Here is a 23168-nt window from a genome sequence, read left to right on the forward strand (position 1 = left end):
GAGTGGAAGCATGCAAATTACTAAAAGAGAGATCACCAGCCAAGAATAATATATCCAGCAAAATTATCCTTTAGGTATGAAGGAGAAATGAAGACTTTGCCAGACATATAGATGCTAAGGGAATTTACCACTACAAGAGCTGCATTACAGAAAATACTGAAGGGAGTTCTACTGGAAACAAAAAAGACAAAAAGATACAAAATTATGAGCAAGATGATAGAGACAGAAACAGAATATTGCAACCTTTGTTCAGAATATGATATCAAACACTTAAATATAACACGAGAGTTAAAAGAAGTAAAATATTAAAAAATAATAAGACAATAGCACTGCAATTTGGAAATAAACACAGAGCATGAAAAGAGATTATTTGTGGCATAGAAAACATAAAAAAGGAGGGAATATGGGACTGAGGAAAAGGACTACTGTATACATAAATCTTTCTTTTGCATAAACTTAATGATAACCACACAACAAATCTATAATAGAAATGTATAACATATAAAAAAAGAAAATGAGAGAAAAAGTTAATGTGACAAGCAGTTGGTTCTTTGAAAAGATGAATAAAATTGGCAAACCTCTGGCTTTATTTACTAAGAAAAATATGGAAAAGACTCAAACAAAATCAGAAGTGAAAGAAGTTACAAGGGACACCACAGAAATACAAGAATTATACAAGAATAATATGAAAAGTTATATGCCACTAAATTCAATAACCTAGAAGAAATTTATAAGTTCTTAGATATACATAACCTTCCTAGACTGAATCATGATAACAAGAAATCTAAATATACCAGTCAACAGTAAGAAAATTGAAACAATAATCAAAAACCGCCCCCCAAATAAAAGTCTCCAGGAACAGATGGCTTCACTAGTGAATTCTACCAAACATTCAAAGGAGAGTTAATACTTATACTCTCAAACTCTGCCAAAATATTGTAGAAATGGCAATGCTTCCTAACTCATTTTGTGAGGCCAACATTATCCTGATCCAAAGCCAGACAAGAACAACACATGCAAAAAAAAAAAAAATCAGAGACTAATATCTCTGATGAATATAGATGCAAAATATCTAAACAAAATATTAGCAAATCAAATACAACAATACATTAAAAAAATAATACATCACGATCAATTGGGGTTCATTCTAGAGGCACAAACATTGTTCGACATATGTGAATAGATCAATATGACACACTACATTAACAATATACAAGATAAAAAATCATACGATCATGTCAATAGATGCAGAAAAAGCACTTGACAGGATACAGCATCCATTTATGCTTGAAACACTTAATAAAATTTTTTAGAAGAAAAGTATCTCAACATAATACAGGGCATATATATGATAATCCTTCAGTTAATAAAAACATCCAAATTGGGAATGAAGAAGTAAAACTGATGCTGTTTTTTTGCAGATGATATGTTTCTTTATATAGAAAACACTAAAGACTCCACCAAAAAGCTATTAGAAACAATAAACAGATACAGTAAAATTGCAAGTTACAAAATTAGTGTTCAAAAATCCATTGCATTCTTGTATACTAACAATGAAATTTCAGACAAAGAAATGAAAAAAATTAATTTGCAATTGCAACAAAAGAATAAAATACTTAGGAATAAACATATCAAAGGATGTGAAGGACCTATACAATGAAAACTACAAGACATTATTAAAAGAAATTGAAGAAGACACAAAGAAATGGAAAGATATTCCATGTTCATGGATTGGATGAATAAACATAGTTAAAATGGCCATATTACTCAAAACTATGTACAGATGTAATGCAATCCCTATCAAAATCCCAATGGTACTTTTCAAAGAAATAGAACAAAAAATTATCAAATTTGTATAGAACAATAAGAGACCACAAATAGCCAAAGTAGTCCTGAGACAAAATAACAAAGCTAGAGGTATCACACTCCCTGAATTCAAATTATACCACAAAGCTACAATAATCCAAACAGTATGGTATTGGTAGAAAAACAGGCACACAGACCAATGGAACAAAATTGAAAGCCCAGAAATAAACCCACATGTATATATGCAACCAATTTTTGAGAAAGGAGCCCAAAACATCCAGTGGAGAAAAGAAAGCCTTTTCAATAAATAGTGCTGAGGACATTGGAAAGCCCCATTCAAAGGAAGAAAACTATACTGCTATTTGACACCATACTCCAAAATTAACTCACAATGAATCAAAGACCTAAATATAAGACCTGAAACAATTAAATACATAGAAGAAGACATAGCTACTATATTTATGGACCCTGGTCTCAGAGAGGATTTTATGAATTTGACCCCAAAGACAAGGGAAGTAAAAGCAAAAGTAAATAAACGGAACTATGTCAAACTAAAAAGCTTCTTCAGAGCAAAAGACACAATCAGCAAAACAAAAAAGCAATCAACAAAATAGGAAAAATATTTGCAAACAATATCTCAAAAAGGGATTAATATCCAAAATATATAAGGAAGTTTTACAACTCAACGAACAAAAAACAAACCAAAAAAATGGGCAGAGGATCTGAGCAGACACTTTTTCCAAGAAGACATGCAAATAGTCAATAGATATACAAAAAGATGCTCAACTTCACTGTAAGGAAAATGCAAACCTAAACCACAATATAATAGTACCTACAGCTGTTAGAATAACTATTATCAATAAAAAAAAAATAACAAGTGTTGGAAAAGACGTGGGAATAAAAGGAACCCTCATAGACTGCTGGTGGGATTATAAATTGGTATAGGCACTATGGAAAACAGTGTAGAGGTTTCTCAAAAAAAATAAGACTATAGATACCATGTGACCTAGCAATTCCTCATAAAGGTATTTACATGAAAAATTTGCAAATAGCTATTCATAAAGATATATGTATCCCTATATTCATTGCAGCATTATTTACAGTAGCCAAGACACAGAAACAACCCAAGTATTCTTCAGTGTATGATTGTACGAAAAAGATGTGGTACATATATACACGGGAATATGACTCAACTATAAGTAGAGATGAAATATTGTCATTTGCGACAACATAGATGGCTCTTGAGAGTATCATCCTGCATGAAATAAGTTAGATGAAAAAGAACAAGAATCATATGATTTCATTCATATATGAGATATAAAACAAAAAGCCACAAATAAATGAACAGACGAATAAAAAACTTATTGACACAGATAACAGTATGATGGTCACCAGAAGGGAGAGGGAGTGGTAAGAGGTAGAAAAGGGCAAAGGGGATCACTGTAGTGACAGCAGGAGAGTAAACTTTGAGTGATGAGCACACAATGTGATATATGAATAAAGTATTTTAATATTATACACTTGAAACATATAATCTCATTTACAAATGTCACCCCAATAAATTTTATAAAACATAAATAAACAGAAAACACAGCTATAAGGCATATAGAAAACAAATGGTACAATCACAGTAGTAAGTCTCTCTTTATCAATAATTACTTTAAATGTAAATGGAATAAACTTTCCAATAAAAAACAGATTGGTAGAATGGATGAAAATTCATGATCCAAACTATATGCTGTCTATAAGAGACTCACTTAAGATCCAAAGACACAAATAGGTTGAAAACAAAAGGCTAGAAAGATAGTCAATGCAAATAGTAATTGAAAGAGAGCAGATATGGCTATTATATTAGACAAAACAGACTTTAAATAAAAAATTTTTATGAGACAAAGGACATTATATATTAATAAAAGTTTCACTACAGCAAGAAGATATAAGAATTATGAACATTTGCCCACCGAGTGGCAGACCTTTAAAATATATGAAGGGAAAACTGATAGAATAGAAGAAAGAAATGGACAGTTCTACAACATAGTTGAAGACTTCAATACCCACTCACAATAATGAATAGAAAAACTGGAAAGAATATACTTTAGAAAATAGAGGACTTAAATAACACAATAAACCACTGGATCTAATAGACATACACAGAGTACTCTACTCAACAACAGAATACATATTATTCTCAAGTGCCCATTGGATATTTTTCAGGATAGACCATATATTAGGCCACAAATTAAGTCTCGATGGATTTAAAAAGATAGGTATCATACAAAGCATCTTTTCTGACCACAACGGGCTGAAGCTTGAAATTAATAGCAAAAGGAAAACTGAAATTGTGGAAATTAAACAATACATGTCTAAATACTCAATGAATCAGAAAAGAAAATATAAGGGTAATTAGGACATACTTAGAGATGAATAAAAACAAAAACATAACATAGCATAACTTACGGGACACAGGAAAAGCAGCGCTAAAGGGGAAATTTATAGCTGTAAACACTTATATTAAAAAATAAGAAAGATTTCAAATCAACAGGTCATTATCCCTTATGAATATTGATGCAAATAAAAACCAAAATACTAGGAAACAATTTAGCAGCACATTAAAAGGATTATTTACCATGACCAAGTTCAACATATAAAAATCAATCAATGTAATGCTCCACATCTACAGAATGAAAGAAAAAACTCACGTGATCACTTCAATAGATACAGGAAAAGCATTTGACAAAATGCAACATCCATCATGATAAAAACACTCAATAAACTAGAAATATAATGAAATTTCATTATAATAAAAGTCATATATGAAAAATTCACAGCAAACATACTCAATGGTGAAAGAATTAATGCTTTTCTTCTAAGACTAGGAACAAGACAAGGATATCCATTTTTACCACTTCTATTCAACATAGTACTGAAAAGTTCTAGCCAGTGTAATTAAGCAAAATAAATAAATAAATAAATAAATAAATAAAATGAAATTTCATTATAATAAAAGTCATATATGAAAAATTCACAGCAAACATACTCAATGGTGAAAGAATTAATGCTTTTCTTCTAAGACTAGGAACAAGACAAGGATATCCATTTTTACCACTTCTATTCAACATAGTACTGAAAAGTTCTAGCCAGTGTAATTAAGCAAAATAAATAAATAAATAAATAAATAAATAAAATTCGCAAATGGAATAGGAAGAAGTAAAATTATCTCGTTTACAGATGATACAATCTAATATGTAGAAAATCCCAAGGATTATACACACACCCACACACACACACGCATACACACATAGTTAGAACTAATAAATGGATTCATCTAGGAAACAAGATACAAAGTCAATATACAAAAATCAGTTGCATTTCTATACACTAACAACTATCTGAAAAAAAAATTAAAAACACCTTCATTTACAACAGCATTAAAAAGAATAAAATACTTAGGAATTAACTAAGGAGGCAAAAGACTTATACAATAAAAACTGCAAAATATTGCTGAAAGAAATTAAAGAAGACATAAATTAATGGAAACACATGCCATGTTTATGGATTGGAAGACTTAATATTGTTAAAATGTCCGTACTATCTAAAGTAATCTACAGATTCAAGGCAACCCCTATAAAGATGCCAGTGATGGGTTTGATTGTTTGTTTTTTTCAGAAATAGAAATACTTCATCTTAAAATTCATATGGAATTTTAAGGAACACTGAATTACCAAAACAATCTCAAAAAAGAACTAAAGTAGAGGACTCCTACTTGCTAATTTCAAAACTTATTACAAAGCTATAATAATAAAACAGTGTGGTAATGGAATAAAGACAGAGATATCAACCAACAGAATAGAATAGGGAACCCCAAAATAAACCTGTGCATGTGGTAAAATGATTTTTGGCAATGGTCTCAAGATCATTCAATGGAGAAAGAACAGTCTGTTCAACAAATGTTTCTGGGGAAATTGGATATACACATGCAAAAGAATGAAGTTGAATCCTTATCTAACACCAGATACAAAAATTAACTCAAAATGGATCAAGGACCTAAATGAATGACCTAAAACAGTAAAACTCCTAGAAGAAAACATTTCATGACATTGGATTAGAAATGATTTTTTTGGATATGACACCAAATGCAAGGTAACAAAAGGAAAAATAGATAAATTGGACTTCATGAAAATTAAAAAAAATTGTACATCAAAAGACACTATCAACAGAACAGAGTAAAAAGGAAACCCACAGAATGGGAGAAAATATTTGTAAATAATATATCTGATAAAAGATTAATATCTAGATTATATAGAGAATTCCTAAAACTCAACAACAAAAACCTAAACAACCTGATTCCAAAATGGGCAAAGGAATTGAATAGATATTTTTTCAAAGAGTTACAGATGGCCAACTGACATATGAAAAGATGCTCAACATCACAAGTCATTAGGAAAATGCAAATCAAAACTACAATGAGATACCACCTCATATCCATTAGGATGGCAACTATCAAGAGAACAGAAAATGAATACTTTCAAGAATGTTGAGAAATTGGAACCCTTGTACACTAGTGGTGGAAATGTAAAATGGTACAGTCACTATGGAAAACAGTATGATAGTTACTCAAATAATTAATTAATAGAATTACCATACAATCCAGTAATTCCATTTCTGAGTGTACTCCCAAAAAGTTGAAATCAAGGCCTCAGAAATATTTCTACACCCACATTCATACTAGCATTATTTACAACAGCTAAACCATGGAGGCAACTCAAGTGTCCATCAATGGATGAATGAATAAACAAAATGTGGATCTACAGGCAGTGGAATATTACTCAGCCTTAAAAAGGAAGGCTATTCTACAATACATTACAGCATGGATGAACCTAGAGGACATGATGCTAAATGAAATAAGCCAGTCACAAAAAGACAAATACTCTATGACTCCACTTATGCAAAGCAGTTAAGAGTAGTCAAAACATCAGTATGGAAAGTATAGTGGTGTTTGCCAGAGGCTAAAGGCAAAGGATAATGGGGAGTTATTGTCTAATAAAACTCTATTTAAACAGTTTCATTTTCACAAGATGAAAAGAGTTATGGGGATGGACAGCAGTAATTTTTTTCACAATAATGTAAACGTATTTGATACCACTGAACTTTGATACCACTACACTTTAAAATAGTTAAGATGATAAATTTTATGTGTATTTTACAACACACACACACAACAAAAAAAAACAAACAAAACAAAAACCCCAAAAGTAGCTTCTGCCACTTGTTCACTGGGGGCACCTGGCTATTAACCCAAAAAGTACCCAATGGTTTCTACGTGATTAGACTGAGGTGGAGAAGAAGGCTGCAAAGCCCTCCCACTCCCCATAGAGCAGCTGTGAGGGCTCCTGGCACCTCCACAGGCCCCACATCATGGGCTAGAGACCACCTGAATCCAGTTGGCAAGTGCCTGACAAGAAAAAATTGTGAAATGTTCTAAATTAAAATACAGTGGCCAGAGGGTGAGAGAGACAAAACAGCCTGTTAATAGCTGTGGACCAGCTCTGACGAAAGACTGCTCACATTTCTGTGTATCTATTGTAATTTAGAATTAATTTTTCCAGGTGGCTATGTCTAAAATTATCCAAAAGAGAATAGCCAGGCACCATGGATCCCCCAGAGTCTTCGCTTATTATTTTCACAAGAGCTACCAACGGTGCTGCGGACTCTGCCACAGACTCTGTTGCACTTATTCCAGAACTAGCCCTGCTTCACATTCTCCCATCCCCTTTCTCTATAGCTAATGTAAATTCCTTCAGAATGGCTTACATCTTTCTCACCCCTACTTGTTGTATAAAGCCACTTGCAAACTCCTAGATGTCAGACACGTTGTCTTTTCTACCTCGCGATGCTGCTTGTGGTTTAGACTTAACGCCCCAGGACCAGTCTTTCCCAGCAATGGCCTAATAAACCCTTGCTTTGAAAAAGACTTTCAGCCCTGGAAGTTAAAATTCTTTTAACATGCCCTCTGCACTGCCAAGCAGGCCGTAGGAAAGACGGAAGTGGCACAGCTGCAGCCAATGCCCCTCCCCCCACATATCACAGGCAGCCATACAGTCCCCTGAGTAGGGTGCTGGGGTCCACCCTCCTAGGAGGCGGAGTTAGGCAAGATCCCCTCCTCTCACAGGCTCCCTGGTTTTTCATATGTGGACTTCCGCTTCCTACGGGCCACACCTCCTCCAACCAGGCGGCCAATCCCAGCCGGCTCTCGCCCAGTTCTCAGGGAGAGGGGCAAAGTCTGGAGGCTGCTGGAAGAGCTTGATTTTTGAACCCAGGGGCAGGTAAGGCACATGCAGGGAAGTGGGGGGGTACCCTGCCGCTTTTATAATACCATCGGGCAAGGAGTTTGGAAGATATAGCCGCGGGAGACGGGCTCCTGGGCTCCTGCCTAGGGCCTGCTGAGCCTCAGCCTGGAGCAGAACCCGCTTCCCCGCCCCCGCCGATACTTCTTGACTTCGCCCCGCAGGGGCCTGACCGGCAGGGAATCACGATGTTTTCTCCCCAGGAGGTGCTTTCTTAAGTAAACGAAAGACAGACTATTAAAAAAATAATTAAACTTGCATTTCATTTACAAAATGTTTATGGTTTCAGTTTTTAGGTAGACATAACTGCTGCTGCGTCCGTGTATGGTGTACAGTTTAGGCAGCTGGGCTTGAGCGAGTAGTGCTGTGGAGATGTCTCCATCTTAGGGTGCCGACTGGGCTGTGGGAATCTGAGGACGTTCCAGGGGTTTGGAATTCTCCTCTGCTGCGAGTCCTGCACAAGACAATTAACCTCTCCTGGCCTCACTTTCTTCTTTGGAAACTGGAAAATATTACGTATTTCATAGACGTTGTTGTGAGGGTTTACATGAACTACGTGTACTCTTTAAAAAAACTAAGACTGAGCACCCAGCAACAACAGGGTTTTATACACAGATATTTCAAAGTACTGATACCCCCAAATGTTCCAAAGAGATTAAGGTAGTGTCCAACAAAACCATTTGTTGGTTTTGGTTTTACTTTACAAATATATGTAAAGTAAAACCAAATATATGTAAAGTAAATATAACCAGATTTTGGGAGCAGACATTATAAGAACAGAAGATAATTGATGGAGGAAGGGAAGAAACTGTGTCAGTGCTGGCTAATAGAACTTTCTGTGATAATGGAAATGTTTTATATTTAGTTAATTTTCATTTAAATAGCCACTGTATTGCGCTACCTTATAGGACAGTACAGGTCTTTATTTGTAGTTGAGGATCAAATTTGTCTCTAGGAAGGTAAACTTAGCTACATAGTGCTTACTATTTGAAAGTAAATCACACTAATAACTTCATTCATTCATTTATTTATTCCTCAAATATTAATGACCTTGAAGAAAGCAGAACCTTTCTTGAAAATTAGCTGTAAGGACAATTTTCTGTGAGTTTCATTATTAGAGCACTTTGGTATATTGCCACGTGAAAATATTCAGCTGAGGAATTGGGGCTGGGAGGGATGGAGTCAGTGAATACGGTATAATTTATAACTTTAGAGTTTAACAGTACAGATGTTAATTAACCTTAAAGTAAAATTAAAAATATATAGATAAGCAAAAAGAAATGAAATCACTAAAATTTTCACCAAAGACAATTACTTTTAATATTTCAATATATGTAATTCCAGACTTGTGTCCCATGTAGTCATTTCATTTTCCTTGATAGGCCCCAAAGTAACCAACTCCCCCATGGAAGGGAAATCTAGTCTGGGAGTGAGGGTCACTTTTACTGTTATCCTTGGACCTCTCAGGCCAGCACCTGGCCTCATCTGAGAAGGTCACCTTCTCCTTAATCCTTCTCCATAATTCTGCCAGTGGCCTGGCTTTGGGGAAAATGATTATAGGCATCTGTGGGAGCATTTTAGAGAGGAGGAGAGAGGAGAGAGGTTGGTCATATCTGTGGCTCATTCTGCCAGATGAGTTTCTCAACCTTGGCACTATTGTTATTTGGGGTGGATTATTTTTTGTTATGGAGGTGGGGTGGGGCTGTCCTCTGCATTATAGGATGTTTAGCAGCACTTCTGGCATACTGCTCCACGTCATGACAATAAGTTGAGAGCCACTAGGTTTGTGGAAATCACCAAATTATTGCTGATGTGCTCTAAACAGGTTGATATTCCAATTTGTGTGTGGGAGAGACTGAGCTCTAAAGAGAGGCATAACTTAAGGAAGCTGTTTACTCTGGCTGTACCATTAATTTATGGTGAGATTTTGGTGGATAAATCTATCAGGATCCTAACAGGAAAACAAAAAGGTGAAAATAATTTTAAGGGAGCTCTTTATAGAAGAATGGGTAGTATTCAGGGGACCAATAAGTGATGGTGAGGCATCCAGGGAAGAGCATCATTGAGGCTCTATCCCCACCCTGGTCTGAAGGGATAGGTAGTAGAACTTGGTACTAGAGTTCAGGGGTAGGGGGCAGAGATTTGGAGCACTGGAAGAGGAGCTGCCCTGCAAGGCTCCTGTAACCTTGGCAGAAGGCACCCATTGCCAGAACAGCAGTCCAGAGGGATGGGGCAGGTTGGGGGTAAGTACACTGGCTCTTTCCCCAACTCTGTGCACTGATCTATACTGGCCAAATCCAAGTGGAAGGAGCCTAGATGATGCAGCCTGGGGAGGTCAGCCAGCATTCTGAGGGTGTGGGAGGAGGACAGATGGCGAGTCAACTGTTAGTAAGTGATCTAATATCTTCCTGACTTCAGAGTGAGGGTTAAGAGATACCGTGGTAGTAGAAGGAGATAGGCACAAATTGTTTTTGAAAAATAAAGCACATATACAAGTAGGCCACTGCTGTTTGACATCTGGTTCTGTTCTGTTCAGTAATGTCAAGTCATACTCTTACTTCGGGGTTAGATTTTTTTCAGTTTTATTGAGGCATAATTGACCAAAAATAATTCTAAGATATTTAAAGTACACAGTGTGACGGTATGATAGATGTGTACATTGCCAAGACCTATTCAAGGAGCTTGCCTCTTACGTGTTCTTCTAGGACAGCAGTCCCTAATTCTTTTGGCACCAAGGACCAGTGCTCTTATGAGAGTCTAATATCTGAACATCTGAGTGGAGCTGAGGCGGTGGTGCTAGCACTGGGGACTGGCTGCAAATACAGATGAAGCTTTGCTCACTCTCCCACTGCTCACCTCCTGCTGGGTGGCTGGTTCCTAACAGGCCACGGACCTGTGCTGGGGCTTGGGGACCCCTGTTCTAGGAGATTTATGGTTTCAGATCTTATGTTCAGGTCTTTACCGTTTAGCATTGATTTTTGTATTTGATTTAAGAGAGGTGTCAAGATTCATTCTTTTCCATGTGGCTATCTAGTTTTCCAAATACCATTTGTTGAGGAAACTATCCTTTCCCCCATTGTATATTTTTGGCTCTTTTGTCAAAAAATAATTGACCATGTATGCACATGTTTGTAATAGACTTTGAAATCAGGAAGTGTTGCCTCTGGCTTTGTTTTTTCTCATGGTTGTTTTGGTTACCCATAGTCTTTTGTGGTTCCATACATATTTTTAAATTTTTTCTATTTCTGCGAAGAATACCATTGGAATTTTAATAGAGATTGCATTGAATCTGTAGATTGCTTTGGGTAGTATGGACATTTTAATAACATTAATTCTTCTAGTCCATGAATGCAGAATCTCTTTCTATTAATTTGAGTCTTCTTCAGGTTTTTTCATCAATGCCTTATAGTTTTCAGTGTTCAGATAATTTCACCTCCTTGGTTAAATATATATATATTTAGTTAAATATTATGCCTCAATATTTGATACCATTTCAAGTGGATTGTTTTCTTAATTTCTTTTTCTGATATTTTGTTGTTGGTATATAGAAATGCAAGTAATTTTTACATATTAATTTTAATTCAATCTGCAACTCTGTGCCTTTTTATTGGTAAGTTCAGTCCATTTACATGTAGGGTGATTATTGAAATATGAGGTCTTCTTATAGCCATTTTATCTTTTGCTTTCTGGTAGCTTGGTGTTTCCATTGCTTCCTTGTCCTTGTGTTTGTTTTCTTTATTTTCATTGGCTTTTGTGGATTTTCCCTCTGGTCATTCTTGTTGTATGTTATATACTTCAGTTCTGAATCTTTGGTGTGTGGTTATCATTAAGAATATGTAAAGGATAGTTATATATATACAGTTGTCCATTTTCTTCTGTGCATGCCTTATCTCCATTACTCTTTGCGACTTTGGATCTTTGAATCCTCCCCTTTTCAGTCATTGTTGTCTCAATTTGTCTCTATGTATGCTGAACATTCATTACTATCTTGCTATAGCAAATCTCTTGTTGTTGTTTAAGCTTATATTGCCCTGTTCCTAGTAAGAGTTGCAGTCTTCTGCTTCTATCAGTCTGCTAGTCACCTTACTCCTAATTATGTATTTTTTTTTTTTTTTGTCATTTTGTTTTAGGGGAGCTGACCCCTTTCAGTATTTCTTGTAGTGCAGGTCTTGTAGTGGCAAATTTCCTCAATTTTTGTATGTCTGGAAAGGTTTTTATTTCTCCTTCATATCTAAAGGAGAGCTTAGCTGGATGCATTATTCTTGGCTAGTAGTTCCTTTCATTTAATAGTTTGAATATTTGATTCCACTTCTTTCTGGCTTGTAAGGTTTGTGCTGAGAAGGCCGAGATAATTTTAATACAATGTGTCTTGGTGAGGGCTTTTTTTTTTTTTTTTTTGAGATAATTGAGTGTTCTGTTGACTTCTTGAATCCCAAGCTCCAGCTCATTCCTTTGATTTGGGAAATTCTCATCAACTATTTTTCTGGAAATGCTTTCTAATTCCTGCTCCTTTTCCCCCCTTTCGAGAATGCCCGCTATTCTTGTGTTTTCTCTCCTGATGGTATCTGCTAATTCTTTTCTTTCTCTCATTATTTTTCATTCTTTGATTTTTCTGTTCTTTCTTCTGATTTATTTTTAGATTTCTGTCTTCAATATCACTGATCCTTTCCTTCCTTTGGTCAACTTTATTTCCTAAGCTTGCTATTTCATTTTTCAACTTTTGCAGTGTGTTCTTTATCTCCAGAATATTTGGTTCTTTTTGAGGGTTTCAGTCTCCCTGCTAAAGAACTCATTCTGCTCATCTAGTTGTTTTTTCAGTTCCTAAAATTGTTGATATGATTCGTTTCGGATCTCACTGAGGTTTTTCAGAAGTTCCATCCTGAATTCTCTGTCATTTAAGTCACATATTTCTATGTCTGTAAGCTTATTTTCTGGAGATTTTTCTCTTTCTTTCTGAGATGCCTTGTCACTTTGGTTGTTCATGGTGTTTAATGGACTCTTTCTCTTCCTGGGCATTAATGAAAGTGTGTTCTGCTTTTTTTTTCCGCCCCCAGAAAGAAGTTTTATTATATAAAGGTCTCCCTTTAGCCATTTGCAAAGAAGGCATTTTTCTTTAGGTTTCTAGTACATGGCGTCTAAGCCTCTTGGATCCCTGCTTTTTACATAAAGCCTTATTAATGCCTTTTTTTTCCTTTAATCATACTGGCTACCCTCAGTCTCAATCCCTGTCAGTGTTAGTGACAGTTTCGGTAGCATTTGCTCAGAATTCCCTGGGCTTCTGCTGTGTTCGGTCTCAGAAGGTATGGGGGGAGGGACCCTCTGGGTTGGCTGATGGGGACTGTGGCTCGCTTTTGCAACTACAGCTGGTAAAAATCAACTGTTGTTTCTCTGCCGTCCCTGCTTCTCTGCCATTCCTGTTTCTCTGCTTTCTGCCCTGATTACTGGGCCCTGCCATCAGCCACATGGAGCTTATAGCTCTCTCAGACAGGGCTGTTCAGAGAACTCGCTGTACCTTCTCACCTCCCCCCTCTTCCTACAGGGAGCTCTGGCTGCAAGAGGCAGCTTCTTTGTTTCTCCGAGTCCACCGCTGGACACCTGGAGTTCTGACCTTTGGTAGCTCTTATGCAGAGATCCCATGCTCAGACATGCTGGCGTGCAGTTTGAGTGTTTTTTACTGAGTTTTAGATGTTCAGCTTATTGTTGTTTCAAGTGGAGAGATCTGGGGACGTATCTCACTCTGGCATGTTTCTTACGTCACTCTCATATATTAATTTTGTATCTTGCAACTTTACTGAATTTGTTGATTAGTTCTAACAGTTTCTTGAGGGGGTGGGATTTTTAGGGTTTTCTATATGTAATATCAGTCATTTGCAAATAAAGTTAATCTTATTTCTTCCTTTCTGATTTGGTTACCTTTTATTTCTTTTTCTTGCCTAATTGTTCTGGCTAGGACTTCAATACTGTGTTGAATAAAAATAGTGCAAGTGGGCATTCTTGTCTTCTTCCTCATCTTAGAGGAAAAGCTTTCAGTGTTTCATTATCGAGTATGATGTTAGCTGTAGCATATGTATAGCATATATAGCCTTTATTATGGTGAGGTTTCTTCTATAACTCATTTGCTGAGCGTTTTTTATCAAAGGATATTGAATTTTGTCAGATGTTCTTTCTGCATGTACAGAGGTGATCATATTACTTTTATCCTTCATTTTGTTAATGTCATATAGCACATTAATTGATATGCAGATATTGAACCATCCAAGGACCCCTAAAATAAATGCCACTTGATCATGCTATATGATCTTTTTAATTTATTGCTAAATTTAGTTTGTTCATACTTCATTGATACTTTTTGCATGTATATTTATCAGGGATATTGGCATGAAGTTTACTTTTCTGTAGTGTCCTTCTCTGGCTTTGGTATCAGAATAATGCTGGTCTCATTTTGAGATTGTGTTTCCTTCTCTTCATTTTTTGAAAAGAGTTTGAGAAAGATTGGCTTTAATTCTTTAAATGTTTTGTGGAATTCACCAGTGAAGCTATCTGATCCTGTTATTATTATTTTTTTAATTGGGAGTTTTTAAAATACTGATTCAGTCGCTTTACTAGTAATTTTATGTTCAGATTTTCTGTGTCTTCATGATTTAGCCCTGGTTGTTTTTCCAGGAATTTATTTATTTCTTTTAGGTTGTCCAATTTGTTGATGTATATGTATTCATAGAGTCTCTTGTGATCCTTTGTATTTCTGTGTTATCAGTTGTAATATCTCTTCATTCATTTCTTATTATATTTATTTGAGTTCTCTCTGTTTATTTTCGAGTCTAGCTTAAGGTTTGTCAATTTTATTTATCTTTTCAAAAAACATGTTCTTAGTTTCATCGATCTTTTCTATTGGCTTTTTAGTCTCTGTCGCTTATTTCTGTGCTCATCTTATTTTCTTCTTTCTACTAACTGTAGGCTTAGATTGTTATTATTTTTCTGGTTCCTTGAGATGTAAATTTAGGTTGTTTGAGATATTTCTTTTTTCTTAATGTAGGCATTTATTGCTATAAACTTCCCACTTAGAACTGCTTTTACTAACATAGTTTTGGTATGTTGTGTTTCCATTTTCTTTTCTCTCATGATATTTTTAAAATTTCTTTTTGATTTTTCTTTGGTTCATTGGTTGTTCAGGAGCATGTTCACATATTTATGAATTTTTCAATTTTTTTCTGTGATGATTGAGTTCTAGTTTCATATCATTGTCAGAAAAGATGCTTGATATAATTTCAGTGTTCTTAAATATATTAAGAATTATCTTGTGGCCTAACAAGTGACCTATCCTAACATATGTTCTATTTGTGCCTGAGAAGAACTTATATTCTGTTGCTTTTGGATAGATGTTTCTGAATATGTCTGGTAGGTTAGATTTAGTCCAATATTTCTTTATTGATTTCCTGTCTAGATGATCTGTTCATTATTGAAAGTAGAGGTATTTTGTCTCATATTGTTATTGTATTGCTGTCTACCTTCAGATCTGTTAATATTTTCTTTATGCATTTAGGTGCTTCCATGTTACATGCATAAATATTTACAAATGTTATATCTTTTTTATGGATTGACCCCTTTATCATTATATGATGACTTTCTTTGTTTCTTACAGTCTGGCTTAACATCTGTTATGTCTGATATAAGTATAAGCTGCTCTTGCTTTCTTTTGGTTCAGTTTGCATGGAATATCTTTTCCTTTCCTTCACTTTCAGTCTATTTGGGTCCTTTAAACAGAAATGAGTCTTTTGTAGGCAGTGTATAGTTGTCTTATTTTTATAATCTCTTCAGCCACTCTATGGTTTTGATTGTAGTAGTCCATTTAAGATAATTATTGATAGTAATGGACTTACTAATGCCATTTTGTTAATGATTTTCCTTTGTTTTGTAATTCTTTTGTTTTGTTTTGTTCATCCTCTTCTGCTCTCTTCCTTTGTGATTAGAAGATTTTATGTAGTGGTATTCTTTGATTCCTTTCTCTTTCTCCCTTATGTGTTTATTGTAGGCTTTTACTTTGTGGTTACCACTAGGCTTACATTTTTTAACAGTTTTTTTTTTAAGCTGATAATAACCTAACTTCAAATGCATACCAAAGCTCTACTTTTATATACTATTTCCCCAACTTTTTTTGTTTCAGTTTCGCAGTTTACATCATTTTACATTGTGTATCCATTAATAAGTTATTGTTGTTACAGTTTTTTTTTATACTTTTGTCTTTTAACCTTCATACTAGATTTATAAATGCTTTATCTACAGCCGTTACAATGTTAGAGTATTCTGAATTTAACTGTGTAGTTACGATTACCAGTGAGTGTTTTTTTTTTTCTCTTACTAATGAGCATTATTTTGTTTCAGCTTGAATAACTCTTTTTAACATTTCTTTTAAAGCTAGTGGTATATGGTGATGAACTCCTTCAGTTTTTGTTTGTCCAGAATATTTTTTTGTCTCTCTTCAGTTTTGAAGGACAACTTTGCTGGGTAAAGTATATTAGTCGGCAGTTTTTCTTTCAGCACTTTGAATATATCATCTCATTTTCTTCTGGCCTGCAAAGTGTCTTTTAAAAAATAAGTAAATAGTTATTTGGGAATTTGCTTGTATTTAACTGTTGGTTTTAGCTTGCTGCTTTTAAGATTCTCCCCTTGATTTAAGTTTTGATGATATAAATATAACGTATCTTGGCATGGGTTTCTTTTTATTTAACTTCTTTGGTCTTGTTTTGGGCTTCCTAATAGATGTCCGTTTCTTTCCTCAGGTTAGGGAAATTTTCAGCCATTTTTTCTTTCAGTAAGCTTTTTGCCCCTTTTTCTCTCCTTCTCCTGGGACCCCTACAATATATATATATTTGATCCCCTTTTGGTGTCCCTTAAATCCCTTAAGCCGTCTTCACTTAAAAATTTTTTTTCTGTCTCTCTGATTTTATTAATTATACTGATCTGTCTTCAAGTTTCCTAGTAATTTCTTTCATTAATATAGTCTGATGTTGAAACCCTGTTTGAGTTTTTTATTTTTCAGTTTATTGTATTCTTCATCTTTGTGATTTTTTTTCATACTTTTTTATATTTTCTCTCTTTGTTTCGACTTTCACTTTGTTCAAGCATTACTCTCCTGAACTTAGCATCTTTAGGCCTATTAGTTTGAGCTCTCAGGTAAAATCATTTTTCATTTTTTCATTAATATCTTTTTCTGGAGATTTATCTTGTTCTTTTGTTTGGAACATATTCTTTTGTTTCTTCATTTTCCTTGACTGTCTATCTTACACATTAGTAAAAACAGCTACATCTTCCAGTCTGAGAGGCTTGTCTCGTATAGGAGATGGACCTCATCAATCAGCCTGTCCTGAGTTTCTAGTTGTCTTTCAAATGCTCGTGATTGTTAAAGCTATCATTTTTCTTCATAGTGGCTCCCATAGTTGAGGGTGTGCCAAGACCTTTCAGTGTCCCAAAGCGCAAAATTGCAGTTAGCACTTTGATGTAGCCTTCTAAGCTAGAACCTCAGGCAGCATCTGGGAAAGTATGTAGTTAAGGTCTTTCTAAGGAGAAATTAGCAGATGGGCGTTTTTGCCTGCTTACTCTATGCTGGGCCCAGGCATATAGCTGGGGAAGTGGGATGTGGGGGAGGGGTGCTCCTGTGCCAGTTAAGAATTGCTTCCTTAGTTGCTACAGTCCTGTGAGACTTTTGAATGCAAGCCCCATTGCTGACAGAGCCGGGTGACCTGGGGGGCTATCTCTCAGGCAGGAGCCACAAAAGCTGGGGTACCAGACATGTATATAAGATCCTTCCAGGGAGGCAACTTACTTTCGTTATTGAAGTGGGCTGGAGGGAGACGAGATGAGTTGGTGATTACTGGCCTTCCCGGTCTCTGGGGACTGTCCAGGCAGCCCCTAGATATATGCTTATGTTAGAAGCCTGACTCTCTCAAGCAGCACTTGTAAAGTATACAAATAGAACTTTTTTGCGGGGGAGGATGGGCGGGATAATGAAAGAGTGATGTTTTTGTTTGCTCCTCTGCTGAGCCCTGGGTAGAGGGGGCGGATAGCTGGTTAAGAATTCATTGTTTGCTAAAATCCTGTGGGACTTATGAATGGAAGACTCATATGACTCAGTGGATCAGGTGATTTGGGGATCTATCCCTTGGGAGGTAGCTGCAAAAGCTTTGGAACAAAAAGATGTACAAAGTTCTTTCAGGGAGATACTCGCAACTTGAGGGAGGTGTATGCTGGCTTCCTCAAGCTTTGGGGAGGATCCCAGGTAGACCCTAGATATGTTCCTAAGTTAGACCTGACCCTTAAGCAGCAGCTTATAAAGTATGCAAATAGAGCCCTTTCAGAGAAAGACTGGAAAATGGGAATTTTTTGCTTGCTCTGTCTGCACTGAGTCCTGCAGGGATATCTGCAGGGAGTGCTTGTGTGCCTATGAGGAATGCTTCTTTGTTTGCTATTCTTTTGTGGTATTATTGATAGAAGCCCCATTAGCTTTCAGAGCTAGGTTTTTTTTGTGCCTATCCCTTGGATTTGAGTCTTAAAAGTTGAGGTGCTAGATTTGAGGTCCCAATCCTTCACTCCTCAAGGAGAAGCTGAGAGTTGAGGGTTCCTTCCTGACTGTATGGCGTTATACCAGGGGTTTGGTTTGTGGTGAGAATGTGTCTTAGCCTTTTTTACCTGATTTCATGTGAATATTTTCTCATTTACCAGATATATAGGAATTACTCAGCCATTTTCTGAATCTCTTTAAGAGGAAATTGCTCTGTGTATAGCTGTAAAATCAGTGCATCTGTGGGAGGAGGGGAGCCCAAGAGCCTGTTTTGTTGCCATGTTGGTTGACTTTACAGTAGAATTTCTCTACGTTTTTAAATCCATGTTCCAGCTCAGTTGTGCTGTTTGGTGTACTAAAACATATATTTGCTGGTGCCTGTTAATAGTTAGAATTTTATATATATGTTTTACTTGTACAGAATAGTTTTTCTTGCAGCTTAACTGTTTCCTCTTTTTTTTTTAATCATCACAAAAACCACATCATAAAACCTCTAAGTTTGAAACGGCCTTAAAGTTTCTTACCTGAAATCTGGGAATTTATAGCCTTAAAAAAAACTGCACATAAAATATATACATGTATCAAATCGCCACATTGTATGACTTAAACTTACACAATGTTATGTGTCAATTACATCTCAATAAAGCTGGAAAAAATTATATAGGAAAACAAAACAGGCACAAAATAAAGAACACAATGTTCTTTGTAGAATGAAATGATTTATATAATTACTATCAAGGTCACAACACATTGTGAAATGTTGCTTGTAGAAATCCTGATTGATTTACTAAGAAAATATGTTCTCTTTAGAGATCTCTAAAAACATAATGATTGAGCTTTAAAATATTAAAAACAAAAGTTATACCTATACATGTTTTGCTTGCTTGGAAGATTTGTATTCCCCCCACTGTCAGTTGTACCATGATCAGCTGTTCCAAAAGTTCATGGTTTTCTATGGCACGTAGCCAGGAAGAACTAGTCTTTCAGCAATAGAGAACCAAGTTTATGACCTGGACCTATTGGGGATCAATGTTTAACACATGTATGGGCCTCACAGTATCCTGATCTTAACCAAATTTTGAAATCGAGTTGCACATTGTTCTACAATTATTCGTGTTAATAAGCTGCTCTTTTAAAATATGGATATCCCCTTCCAAGTTTAATTAGAGTAGATATTTATTCATTAGTAAGAGTAATTTGATTCCCATTATAGTTCTTCTATTATATTATAATCACTTTTAATAAAAGGCAGAAAGTTTTGAAATAGTGAAAAGAGGAATAGGAGAACATGGAGCATGTGGGAGGGGCTAGAAAGATGGGTTGGGGAAGAGAGTTACTTATGTTTGGGGAGAATGCCAAGGAAAGCATTTCTACCTGTTCAGCTTTTTTATACCTGAGGCTTTGATCGCAGCACCTTCACTCTTATAACCGGAGCCTTGTCCTACTTGTTTCTGTCTGCCCCAGAGAGAACCAGAAGTGAAGCTAATAACCTCCAGTTAACAAAGCCAAACACAAAGAAAGCTAAACCAAAGGAGAACAGAAAAATGGAAGTAAAATGGGTTCAAATTATAGCATATCAGCACTGAGAGAGTATGAGTCATCTAAGTTTTTCTGAGTTCATTTGCTACATCTCCTTTTTTAAAGGAGTATACATCAATGCACTGGGAGTCAGTGTGTTCTGGCCTTGATAAGACAGCTAGTGAGTGCCAGACCTAGGTCTAGAATTCTGGTCTCTTGAGTCATAGGCAGGCTCTTATCTCCTAGAGAGAGCTTGTGTTTGTGCACTTGAGTGCATCGTGTTTTGGGGTCAAAGCTTAAACTCCCAACACTGTTTAGTAGACCTGCTTCAGTAGATATGGGGGAAGGAAAACCTACTTTAAATTGCTTTAAGCAGGTTATTTATGCAAAAGTGTTAACTTTTTTTTTTCCCTAGTGAACCTGTGCCTGAACTTCCATTTGCCGTTATGCAGTAATTTGGCAACTAACTCAAGATTCTTATTTTTCTGTTTTTTTTTTTTTAAGTGGCTGCTCCTAGAGAGGCATACCATATATTTATAAATGGAAAAGCTTGTTAATGAACCCTAATTTAATTTATAAAGTGATGTAATTATAGGCACAGTCCCTGTGGATTTTTTTAACTTGACAAGAAATGTTCCAAAATTAATCTGTAGGTCTGAGCAAGCAAGAATAGATAAGAATACTGAACAAGATAATGAAAGAACTTGAATGACCAGAGACCAAAACATACTGTAAAGCCACAATCATGTAAACAATATATTAGAGCCATGGGACTAGAGGTCAGAGACAGTGAAAAAAAGAATAATCATATTCATAAGAATTTAAGTATGAGTCATTGGAGAAAAGTATGAAATATCCAGTAAATGATTTGGGAACAAGATTATTTGGAGAAAAGTACAGTTAGAGTCTGATGCCATATAATAAAATAAAATTTAGGTTGGTTATAAAATGAAAATGTAAATAACGTTTAAAGTCTAAAAGAAAATAAAAATGTATCTATAAATCTTTGTAAACATAATAATAAAAGGCAGGAACTTAAAGCCTTTTAGATTTTAACCATTTAAATATTAAATCCTGGAAATAAACAAACCTAAATTTTTTTCTTATAGGATTTGATCTTAGATCTTTTGGAATATATTAAAATATAGAATAAAATTCTCCCTGATTCTGTTTAAACTTTAACTGGTCTTGGCAGGACAATGGAGAGGAAGGGAGAAAAAGATATGGGATGGGCTGGGAGGGTTTTGAAAGGTGGAGGCAAATCCATCTGGGATTGCTGCCTCCCTTGACAGCGCCATCTTATTATAAGGAGAGTTGAAATGTAATGGAAGGGAAAAGAGCATGGAAAAGATCTGGCCAGGATACTACAGTCGAATATGCTTTATAAGTGACAATACAATGCATTCATCACAAGTAGTAGACCATTGACACCTAGTACATTAGAATGTCTAGGTGGGATCTTTTTATTCCTCATGCATATTCATCTCTTCAAGTCGTTTTTGTTTTCTTTTGTTTTGCTTTCCCCATATTCTCTGGGAAATAGTAAATTTCATAAGTAATATTCTGTAGACTATTTTTTATAGGAAAACTTTCCTGGAAGTTCTCATTAGAAAGAGAAGGCAAGCATTAGTAATGTCTCTACAAGGACAGAGGGCTCAGGGCAATTTAATGGTTTCTCCTGAATGTACTTTTGGGGCTGGAGACAGATATAGGAAGCAGTGTAGTTGCTAGGTTAGAAGTTGTGTACATTTGGAATTTTAATAGATGTTGCATAACTGCCCTCCATAGATATGATACCCATTTGTAGACCCACAATAATGTCAGTATTCCTCTCCTATCAACACTCTATGACTGTGTTGTAACTACCAATTTGTACTTCTTAATCCCGTATTCTTTTTCACCCCCAACCCACTACCCATTTGACAGCCATAAAAATGTTCTCTGTATCCGAGGTTGTTTCTGTTTTGTTTATTTTGTTCTTTAGATCCTATTTGTAAGTGAAGTCATTAGGCATTTGTCTTCTCTGACATACTCCAATCAACAGTGCCTTCTAGGTCCATCCACATTGTTGCAGATGGCAAGATTTCATTCTTTTATGTGGTTAAGTAATATGCATTGTATATATGTACCATTTCATCTTTAGCCATTCATCCATTAATGGATACCAGGTTGCCTCCATGTCTTGGCTATTGTAAATAATGCTGCAGTGAACATATGGATTCACATGTCCCTTCAATGTAGGAGTGTTTTGGGTTTCTTTGGATAAATACCCAGAAGTCAAATTATTGAGTCCTTCTTTGTCTCTTGTTATATATAGCCTTTGTTTTGTTTGTTTGTTTGTTTTGCAAGGCAACCCTTGGTTGACCTCACAGATTGCAAAAACCTTGTCATCTTACAATCCTTTATTTTTTATTTTTTACGCCTACAGCACCTGGTTTACTAGGTGGTCTCCCATCCAAGTACTAACCAAGCCCGACCCTGCATTGCTTCCGAGATCAGATGGGATGGGGCTTGTTCAGTAGTCTTTGTTTTAAAGTCTGTTTCATCTGGTATAAGTATTGCTACCCTAGCTTTTTGTTGTTTTCATGAAATATCTATTTTCATCTCTTTACTTTCAGTCTGTGTGTGTCTTTTGATCTGAAGTGAGTCTCTGTAGGTACCATATGTAAGGATCTTATTTTCTAAGCCATCCTATGTCTTTTGGTTGGAGCATTTAATCCATTTACATTCAAAAAGCTGTCCTGTAGGACTAGGGCCAGACAAAAGGAGGGCTTAGCTGCCTAGCTGGAAGGAAAGGCTGGGAGGCCAGTGCCACTTCCAAGGTCAGGAGTGGGTGCTGTCTCCCTGCGGGCCTGGTTGTAGCTCTCGGGTTGGTGTTGATGAACTCTAGCTTTTTCTTGTCTGAAAGCTCTTATCTCTCTTTTGATTCTAAATGATAGCTTTGC

The 23168-nt window shown here is 35.8% G+C and overlaps 1 protein-coding gene across 1 annotated transcript in view; it reads left to right on the forward strand.

Annotated features, from left to right (window-relative positions):
• Positions 1 to 8011: 8011 nt before the first annotated feature.
• BLVRA (biliverdin reductase A) overlaps positions 8012 to 23168 on the forward strand; it is an 85323-nt gene continuing 70166 nt past the window's right edge. Inside the window, exon 1 of the mRNA XM_006909884.3 lies at positions 8012 to 8129. The gene's annotated coding sequence lies outside the window, so the exon portion shown is untranslated. The remainder of the gene's footprint in view (positions 8130 to 23168) is intronic.

Source organism: Pteropus alecto, unplaced genomic scaffold (assembly GCF_000325575.1).
Source record: "Pteropus alecto unplaced genomic scaffold, ASM32557v1 scaffold673, whole genome shotgun sequence".
In the NCBI taxonomy this organism is placed as follows: domain Eukaryota; kingdom Metazoa; phylum Chordata; class Mammalia; order Chiroptera; family Pteropodidae; genus Pteropus; species Pteropus alecto.